The sequence below is a fragment of the Miscanthus floridulus genome, chromosome 15 (genome assembly GCF_019320115.1).
Source record: "Miscanthus floridulus cultivar M001 chromosome 15, ASM1932011v1, whole genome shotgun sequence".
NCBI classification, from domain to species: domain Eukaryota; kingdom Viridiplantae; phylum Streptophyta; class Magnoliopsida; order Poales; family Poaceae; genus Miscanthus; species Miscanthus floridulus.
The window spans coordinates 60,928,773-60,938,912 of NC_089594.1; the positions used below are offsets into that span (position 1 = coordinate 60,928,773).

General features: G+C 38.9%; 1 pseudogene; it reads right to left on the bottom strand.

The window, feature by feature from the left end:
- Nucleotides 1-1,912: 1,912 nt before the first annotated feature.
- Nucleotides 1,913-8,014, bottom strand: LOC136507522 (small ribosomal subunit protein eS8-like; annotated as a pseudogene).
- Nucleotides 8,015-10,140: the final 2,126 nt, after the last annotated feature.

Here is a 10,140-nt window from a genome sequence, read left to right on the forward strand (position 1 = left end):
ACTACCAGCAAGAACTAATGAATGCCCTTGAACATCCACATCATAAGAAGAATTCGAGGATGATGAACAGAGGAAAGAGAACTTTAGCCATGCCCCCAGGGGATGAAGTAGAAATCCTTGAAAAAGATTCGCGGGGTAAGGCACCAGCATGCTTTGGATATGATCTACACCGCCCTCACTATGACTTGAATGGATACATACCAAGGGAGTCATAGTCTGATCATGATGGAAGCAATGATATTGAGGAATCTTTCGCCGATAATTTCAACACCAAGAAGACTGCTAGGGATGCAAATATAGTCGAACCATCATGAGTACTTTCTAGGGTAGGATGCTAATGGATATGCAAGTGAACTTTGTGCGTTGTGAAAAGAACAACTAGCTAAGAAAAGGGTAAAGCTGTGTGCCAGGACCTTCACAAGATGTAGTTCATGTAAAATAGCTAAGTCAAGTCATAGCGTCTAGCTGTAAGATAAACAAGTAACTAGACATAGAATGAGTGTGTCTCTAGTAGTAGTAGTAGCTAGTATCATCATTAGTCCTAGACGTATAAGTTGTTGCGCATAGTAGTCATTCTAACGGTTAACATGTATGATGCACCCTTGTATCATATATGTAATTGTTCATGTAATGTGTGTTTGAGTATGATTGTGTGCCCCGCATGCTTGATTGCTTGCTAAATCTTTCCAAGTGCCCTCTGCTCAAAATGCCGCTCGGGACACCTTATCATCCTTGTTGTGCTAAAGCAACAGATGGAAAGGAGATCCGCCTGAATTTAGCAACCTCGAGAAAGGGCAACTAAAAGGCAGGTTCCTGAAGAAGAGGAACAGGTTGCACCACCACCAAGAGGTAGGCAAAATCTTGGAAATTGTGGGCAGCAAAACCAAAATCATGGGCAAGAACAACAATAAGACAACAACATACTGGCACAAGAAGCAGCAAATGAAGGGATAGAAGAGGAAGTCAATTAGAATAATAATGACAATATACCTGAACCAGCCGAAGAACTTCCACCACCCCCACCTACCTTGGCAAAAATTATGGATCGCGAGACACGTCTCATGGAAGCCATTGCTAGAAGGCCTGGCAATGTGAATGGGACAAGGAAAAATGGCCACATTTATGAGACTTCATCCACCCACCTTTGATAGTTCCAAGGATGATCCCTTAGTAGCAGATTACTAGTTGCGTACAATCACTAAGAAGTTAAACGTTGTACACGCAACCAATGAGGAAAAGGTCACCTTAGCCATCCATCAGTTAGTTGGAGCCACAGGAGAATGGTGGGAAAATTACCAAGATGCAGTCGATGACCCTAAAGCTATCACATGGGAAGAGTTCAAAGAGGAATTCCGCAACTATCACATCCCCGAAGGAATAATGGAGATGAAGGCAGAAGAATTCTGCTACTTAAGACAAGGAGCAATGACAGTGAATCAATACATCCACAAGTTTATGAAGCTATCATGCACTATAACACAACATACCTTTGCCGACACTTTTTATAGTGGACAAAGGCTACCTTTCCCGACAGATAACCTCTCGTGAAAGGTTTTGCCGACAGTTTAGAAACAGTCGCGCTAGAAGCTATCGGCGAAACTTTCACCGACAGTTAAAGGAATCGCCGACACTTTTTGTGTTGCCAAATGGTGGACCTACGTCGACAGTTGAAACCTTTGCCGACAGTTAAGCCTTTGCTGACAGTTAAGACCTACGCCGACAGTTTGAACCTTTCCCGACAGTTTGTGTGTTGGTGAAACCATTTTCAAGGTATTTTGTGAATCATGCCCTGTCCAACAACTAAACTATCGGCAAAACTGTACTGTAGATATAGATATAAATACAATTTGAATAATTTGACAAATCCACTATTATTCATATAGAAGGAAAATCTCAATTCTTAGGAGCTAGATAGAGTTGATTCATTTTTGGAAAACAGTGTTCTCATCAGGTCTTCAAAACATGACATAGACGTTTTGAACTTGAGACGACTAACAAAAAAAGCCAGAGTAATATTTAACAGGCCACACATTTCTGCGGAGGACCATCCATGAGAATGCTCTAAGCTGCAGCGCCCTTGCCCTTCTTGCGCTAAAGCTTCTTCATGTAGAACTCAAGCTCTTTACCCTCAAGGATGTACCTATTATACAAAAAAGAAAAGTGTATTGTTAGGAGCTGCCTACAATATAAGATATAAGTGAAAATAAGGGGACAACTTCCATTCTACTTGAAGCCTAGAAGGATAAATTTGTGACAGCTACCAACATATCTAAAATGTCTAGACTCACAGTGATTGTAACATAAAGAGTATAAACAAACATTAAGCTTTAAGCTACAAAAGTTAAATGGTACACAAACAGATAAGCTGCTCTAACAAAAACAAAGAAAGTCTAGTGGAAGTCCATTATTTATTACCCATCAGCTCGCCCACACTGTCCAGGGTGGGAAGAAATGCACGCCAGCAAGCTTCCACTGCCAAATTGCTCTTCAATGTGAACGTCAAGCTCACATCCCTTCTGATGCTCCTCAAGCTTCCTCTTGACATGGTTGCTCTTCTTTGTTTCCTCAGCTGTTGCCTCACCCTCTTGTCCCTGGATGAATGAATCTCAAACAATAAGTGATCCACCAGAGGAAACATAACAGACACTAAAGATAGAAAACTAATTAACTATAGATCTCTGCTTTATGGAAATACTTCAAGCAAAATATATTAATAAAAACAATCAAATTTAACATTTTCCATACAGAAATCTAAAACTCATAGTGCAAAAACATGCAATTCAAATGTGAAACGTGGATAATAAAAGAAGAGTTCTCTAAGAATCTACAAGGCATAGAGTAGACAATATAAACATACAAGAATGAGGTGAGTCAGTTGTCTTTAAAAGAGAGAACATAAAGAGCTGACATTTGCTAGCTACAAAACATGATGTATGAATTATGAAGCCAATCCCTTATTAAAAACATTTAATAGTAAATAGTGAGACGCTGTGTTGCAAGAAATAATACCTCAGCAGATTCCTTCTTTGCAGCAGGAGCCTTTTTCTTCCTACCGATGTCAACTCCATAGTGAGTGAGGTACCACTGTTTGAATGGGGCAGCATCAACTTGCACAATGGCACTCTTCAAAATGGTTTGAGTCCTCACAAGCTCATTGTTTGATGCATTGTAGACCACGTCGAGGATACGGGTCTTGCGGGTAACAGCTTCACTTCCCCATGAGTAGTTACCAGTATCCAGGCAAAGGGCCCTCCACTTCACATTACCTCCATGAACACGAACCCTCCTCACTGTCTTGTTGCTTGACAACTTGGTGTTGGCCGGCTAGCGCCCAAGCTCATACCTTCAAGAGAATCGACAAACATAATAAATCTCTGAACAAAGTCCTCACATATACCTTCTAGAGAATTGACAAACATAATAAATCTCTGAACAAAGTCCTCACATAGTATTGTAGGACACAATGAAGCCACATCAATAAACAACAATTTTAAGCTAATACTTCAAAAGAAGTTGATGACACCAATTCAATTTACCAAAATTTGCACATCTAATCTACAATTCTGGTGTTGCCTCAAACGCAGTACAAATGTGTTGCAATACAAATACATATCTATGATTATATACTTAATTAAGATCTAAGTGCCTATTCTGAAACATGGTTACAAATATGATAATTCTCACCACATATCCCCTTAACAATTCTGAGAAGCTCAGTTGGTCACCTTCAAGAAAATTGAAAAATAGACACTGAATCAACAAATAAAATTACTTATACACTGTCAAGGTTGACATTTCATTGTAATCATCATGGTAAATGATTTAACAGACACAGATAATTTTTAGACAATAATCCAACCAAGTAACCATAGTATGCAACTGTTCTTGGAAATCTGCTCCCATTTGCCCCTACTGATCCGGCTGTAGGGTACCATGTAAGGACCATGATTCAGTTTCTATCCTAATGGCAAAGTATCCGCAGCATGAATTTCCAAACATCTGAAGTAACTTGTTTTCTGTCATAGGAAATGTTTGATGACCTGGGCAACATGTTATGCACGATCACTGGTTTTGATTCTTTCTCTTTGCAACCAAATGCTGGTGCTGCAGGAGAGTATGCTGGATTGATGGTTATATTCAGATATTTTGACACTGCATATTCCAATCTGAGGCATATATTCAGATTTGAGGCATATTAGTACTGCCCAGTGGTAGACTGATCCTTGTGCTGCCATTTGGTTTGCTCTTGCAACGTGCTAAGGAAAACACATTAACTGTGGTTGATATATATTACTATCTAGTTAAATGATTCGGTGGAAAGAGACAAGTACTTGGTGACAACTACAAACAATGCCAAAAGAAAAGGGTGAAGGGGGCTGCCCAGAGATCATCAAACAGTGCTACCTTTTTGTTTGGTTCTTGACATAAGACTGAACAATTCAGCTAAATGCAAGCTATAATTTAGCAAAAAGAAAACAAAAAAATAAAATCACTCCATGTTTGTTATAGGCAAAGGAATGAATCAAGTTAGAAAATAAGAGTAGATTCACCCAAGATTCCAGCGCAGGTGTGAACATTTTAGTGAAGAGATTGAAGCAAAATAAGGATTCCTAATGTAAATAAGTCTTCAGCAAATTTAAATCCCCACTATGAGCAATTTAAATCATGACGTGGAGCAAAAACTTACTAGTAAGAAATTAAGGTTACAGCAGCTAGATAGAGCAAAAACTTACTAGAAAGAAATCAGAGAGGATTTTATATATGTCACATTACATATAAGTATAAGCTGGTGGTGCTTGCATATGTATGGGACAAATTAGAGGGGATTTTTACATAGCCAGCTACCTACTGAGATTGGTGCACTTACTACTTCGACTTGGGCCGGCACCATGGCCTAGCCGCGCACGCCCACACCCTCCCTTGTCCTCTTCTCACACTGACACATGGGGCTCGACAGCAACACCGTCTTTTACCACGTGCACTGGTGAGAATACCACATCACCATGGTTGCCTCGGCCACGTCGCCGTTCATTCCACCCCGGTGAGATAGATAAGGGCGAGGACATCCTAGAACCTTCCCGACCTCGCTGCTCTCTCTCTCCTTTTCTACCTCCTCTGTCGTGGCCACATGTCGCGTTGGGCTACGCTGACCGTTGCTGTAGCACCCGGTTTTAAAGACAAAACCAGATACACACTATATGTGAGCCCAGGAAGTCAAATATCACATATAGCCACAAATAAGGGTAATATCAAAAGACAATACTTATTACATAACGTATTAGTAAAAAGGAAAATAACCTCAGAGTAAAGACAGCGGAAAGTTGACTCTGATCTTCTGGCGAAGACTTCAAATCCACAGGGACAATTGTCTGGTTGACCACAAGCCTAACTCCTCCAAACTAGCAATCTGGTACCCATCCAGGATTTTCATTTGATGTAAAGCAAGTGTAAGCTCACCATGCTTAGCAAGTATAACAAAGGGATCTATGAGGCTCAAATAGGCTTGACACTGTTTGACTGCAGTTCGCAATTTTAGTTGATTAATTTTTAGCAACCTAAATTACTACTTAAATGAACAGTCCCAAATCCCAAGTGGTATTAAAGTATCATCCAGCTTTGTCTCAATTCCCAACCATCCATCATCCACAGTAACCACTAATCTCGAAGGATCCAGACCGCTCGTATCCATGAGCACGGCTGTTATAACAGGTTAATTATTTCTGCAGAAATTGTACATCTTTACCCACCGAGCCGTGATTCCCAATGCCGGGGTTCGCGAGACCCACTACACCTCTTCCTAGGAAGTGTGGCAGAGTTTCACTATGAAACCCTTAGCTAGTTGCACTAACAAGTTGTGGCTACAAAGGAATGGCACACGTGGGCATCGCAGCACGGTGCACACCCTAACAGAAAAAGGAAAGATACCCTCTTACCCCTTACTGGAGCTACAGACGAGCTAGTACAAACTAGATAATAGATTAAAGTCAGAGCCATTTGACACTCGGGGTTGTACGGTCCCTCCTGGGTTACCACTTCAGGATAAAGTCCTTATGGAGAGGCACTAGAGTACTCAACCCCGTACTCCAGCCCACTATCTGTTGCTAAAAAGCTTCATTTTATCACATTGCATATAGTCTTTAAATATGTTTAACAATTACTTCATGTTAAGCGCTGCAGCATCTATCTAAAATGCCTACCCAATAAACCCAGGTATCAAGGATATGTGGTACAATGAATCATCTAGGTAAAGTCCTTAAAGGCAATTCAAATTAAACTCATGCATGAATGTAAGTGGTAGTAGTTCATAGGTAACAAAGGGCCTTTGGTACACTTGCCTTAAATTGCTTTTCCCCTGAAGCAATACGCTCAAAAGCCTTTAGTATTCAACTTTCAATCTTCTGCTTCCAATTCTCAGCTTCTAGTCTTCAGAGAACAGCTTCTTAATCACCACGTAAACCTCACCGATTGACTGAACCACATATCACCACACAAACATCCATACATGGCATACAAACAAGAATATATAAGAACAGTACACCAACCAATAAAATAAGCAAAACGGTGTATCGCTACGAACATACAAACGCAAAAGACACGCTATATGCGATTCAACGAAAAAGCGACTATCGAAGGATTTTCGGTGCAACGGAAAATAAAACCTATCCATTTAACCTATTTTAACTATAGAAACACATATAAATATTTTCATTAATCAACTTGATTCATTGCTTAAGAAAGAGCATAGTATAAAACCTATATTGACTTTATATTCCAAAAACGACGCAAGTGATAGTATTAATACAATTAACTTTTTAGCTGCCAAAACACATTTGAGTAACATGAGAACCACTAACGCCACTGCATAGAATATGCCAAAACAAGAGTGACACGACAAGAATGGCTCGATGCTACGGTTATGAGAATGCAAGAGACACTAAGAAAGGAGCTACGGTTAAAAGAAAACCATTATCAAAAGATTTATATTATATTATAAAAGAAACAGCTACGAGCTTATTTTAGATTAGCTAAGAAAAACTATATGAGCAATATTGATTTAGATTAATCACAACATATTTAGTTTTAAAAGTCGAGTTAAAGCTAATCATGTATTATTTATAAATGTTATCACATAACAATTAAATTTTACCTTCGCGAAGAAATTAAGCATGTGACTGCATCTACTCGTACTTATCACATATGTATCTTGTTCAGCTAACCAAATTATATTTTAGAAACACTTTTAAGTTAACAATTAATCCTATTAACTTTTAGGTGTAAATCATTAAAGTTAAGCACCTATATTCCAAACTAGTGTGTAAATATACTAATCAATTTAATATTTAACTATATATGGAAAAACATGTGACATGAAAACATTGCCCCTAACATATAGTTCACGTCAGCACGAACCTAACGCAACTTAAACAGTGCAAAACGGAATTAGAACTTAAATTGCTTTTAATTAAAAAGTTATTGAATAATCCTTAATCAAATTAATATTTAACTTATAAATTTCCAAGATATGAGACATGTTAAACATCGTTGCTAACACGTAACACACACTGTGATGATACTCGCGCAATTGAATCGAAATTAAAAACCTAAATCGACTTTAATTAATCATCGATTAATTAATTATAGCACAACTAATATTTTAATAAAATAAATTCATAAATATGTGACATATAAACTAATAACTCTACTGCATAGATCTCGATGACACGAATCTAACGCAACTGGAATGATCTGAAACGGAGCTAAAATGAATAAACTACTATTATTTAACGACAGGTGGCAAACTCGTAAATAACTCGTCTTCTACCTTGGTTGTTCACGTACAGACAGCACATGCCATGAAGCTTCTGCGTTGCTCCATGCAGGGAAGGGCAACAGACTTGACCTGGCAAGCCGGCAGCGGCATGCGGCCGCGCGGCTGGCAGCCCGCCACGCTCGCAAAGGGCAGCAGCGGCGGCTGGCCAGGCCGGGCAGTCAGCAGGCGGCGGCTATCCTGCATTGCTCGCGAGCAGGCGCAGGACGGGGCGGCGTAGGGCCATGGGGCCACGCGGTGATGGCGGGGTCAGGCACTAGCGCCGGCGCTGTGGGGCTAGGGGGCCAGGGGTGGCGGCGCATGGCCGACTACAGGCGCGGGATCGCCGGAGAACTTGAAGAAGAGGGCCGGTCATGGACGAGCTCGCCGGAAAAACGACCGGAAAAGAAAAACAAAAGGAAAATAGTCAAACGGCGATGTATTCGAGAAAAGAAGGACACTACGGTGTAGAGGACGACGAGATCTATCTTGTGGTGGTGGTGGTTGACGCCGGAACGTGACGGTTTGACCGGAAAAGCTCGCCGAAGAGTTCGCCGGAAACCTAGCTGTGCCAAACTTCGGCGTCCGATCTGCGGGGCTACGAGTGGCGGCTCGAAAAACGGGTTGTACTTCTGGAATTCTCGCGTCGAGGGCTACGCCGGCATATATATATACGCAGGGTTTGTCGATTTTGGAAAGTCGAGATATTTTAGCAATTATTGATTTTCGGAATTAAAATAATTATAGAAAATCGGGAATTACTATTTAGGCTCTGAAAAATATCTCTGAGCTCCGAAAAATTCTATAAAAATTCCTAGGGATAGATGGAAGGGTAAGGAACACAACCAAAGTGGTTTCAGCTCCCGAAAAGACTTTTGGATTAATTGAGAAAAAAGACAAGGCTCCAAGAAATAAGAATTTAATTCTGAAAAAGGTCAGAAAGATTCCTGGAAAGAGATGTATCGTTCTAACGCGTCTTAAAACCTTTTCCAAGCCTTTGGATTTTGAAAACAAGACATCTTATCTAACTTTTGTTTTTACAAGCTTTCAAATTCTTTTTAAACCACTACTTGAAAAATAATATTTTGAAGATTGAGATTTGAATTTACTTTTCAAACCACTCATCACAAAAGTACCATTGTAATGGCATCCAAACCACTCATCACAAAAGTACCAATGCAACTGCATGTATGTGCAAACATGTTGCTACCCTTATATTGGATTTAATTTAAAGAAAGTTTTCTTTTACCTATATTTTTATGAGCACAAAACAATTAACAGAAATCATTTTACTCTTTTTAGAAAGTAGCTAATTTTAGGGTGTTACAATTCTACCCCCCTTAAGATGAATCTCGTCCCCGAGATTCGGAGAAGAAGGGCAAAGAAGAGAGGGATACTTCAACTTGAGATCTTCTTCACTTCCTTGAGCGACATCATCTTGATACTCACTTTGTGTTGTATGATAATTCATCACGTGGCTACTCTTGTAGATTCTTGTTCCATCTTATTTCAAGTCCGATCTTGTTGCTTCTCTTAATTCGTTCCAATGAATCTTATTATCCTTATGTTAAGCTTCTAAAAGATCTTGCTTAGCTTGAATCAGAACTTTGAATTCTATAGTTCATTTTTATGCATTTTGAAATGTTTTACTTTTCAAAAGGAAGACTTTAAATCAAAACCGAATAAATTTTCCTTTTCAACTCCTTTGAAATAGCTTTCAAAATATGTTTTATATTTAGAACTCAAGAAAATATTTCAACCATGTTTTGAAACTCTTTTGAATAAATGTTTTTAAGATTTTGAAATAAACCCAACCATTTTCAAATTCTTGGAAACTTAGGAAAACATACTAACCTTTGTTCTTCAAACTCTTTCAAAAACTCGACTTTATAATCAAATCTCAGCTAAAGAGCAGACAAATCAACTCAGGTTCTTTTGAAATATGTTTCAAACAAGGGATTTTCAAGATTTTAGAAAACAAATGAAACATTCGAACTTCATTTTCAAATCATTTTGAATGAACTCTTTTGGGATTTCTGAAATCAAACCAAATCAATTTCAAAACTACTTTAGAAATAAAGAGAGTAAGTTTTCAATTCCCATTTTCTTTTGAAGTCAAACAAAAGACTTAATACACATGTTCAAATTCTTTTTGGAATAAAACTTTTGGGGAATTAAATCAAATCAAATAGTTTTCAACCCCTTTCAAACCATTTTGGAAGACTTCTTTTAGAAATACACTTTTGAAATCAACTCAAACCTTTTCTTTTCAAGCTTTGTTTTGAAATCAAACTTAGTTCTAATTCAAAGCCAAAAGTGCTCAGTTTCCAAAT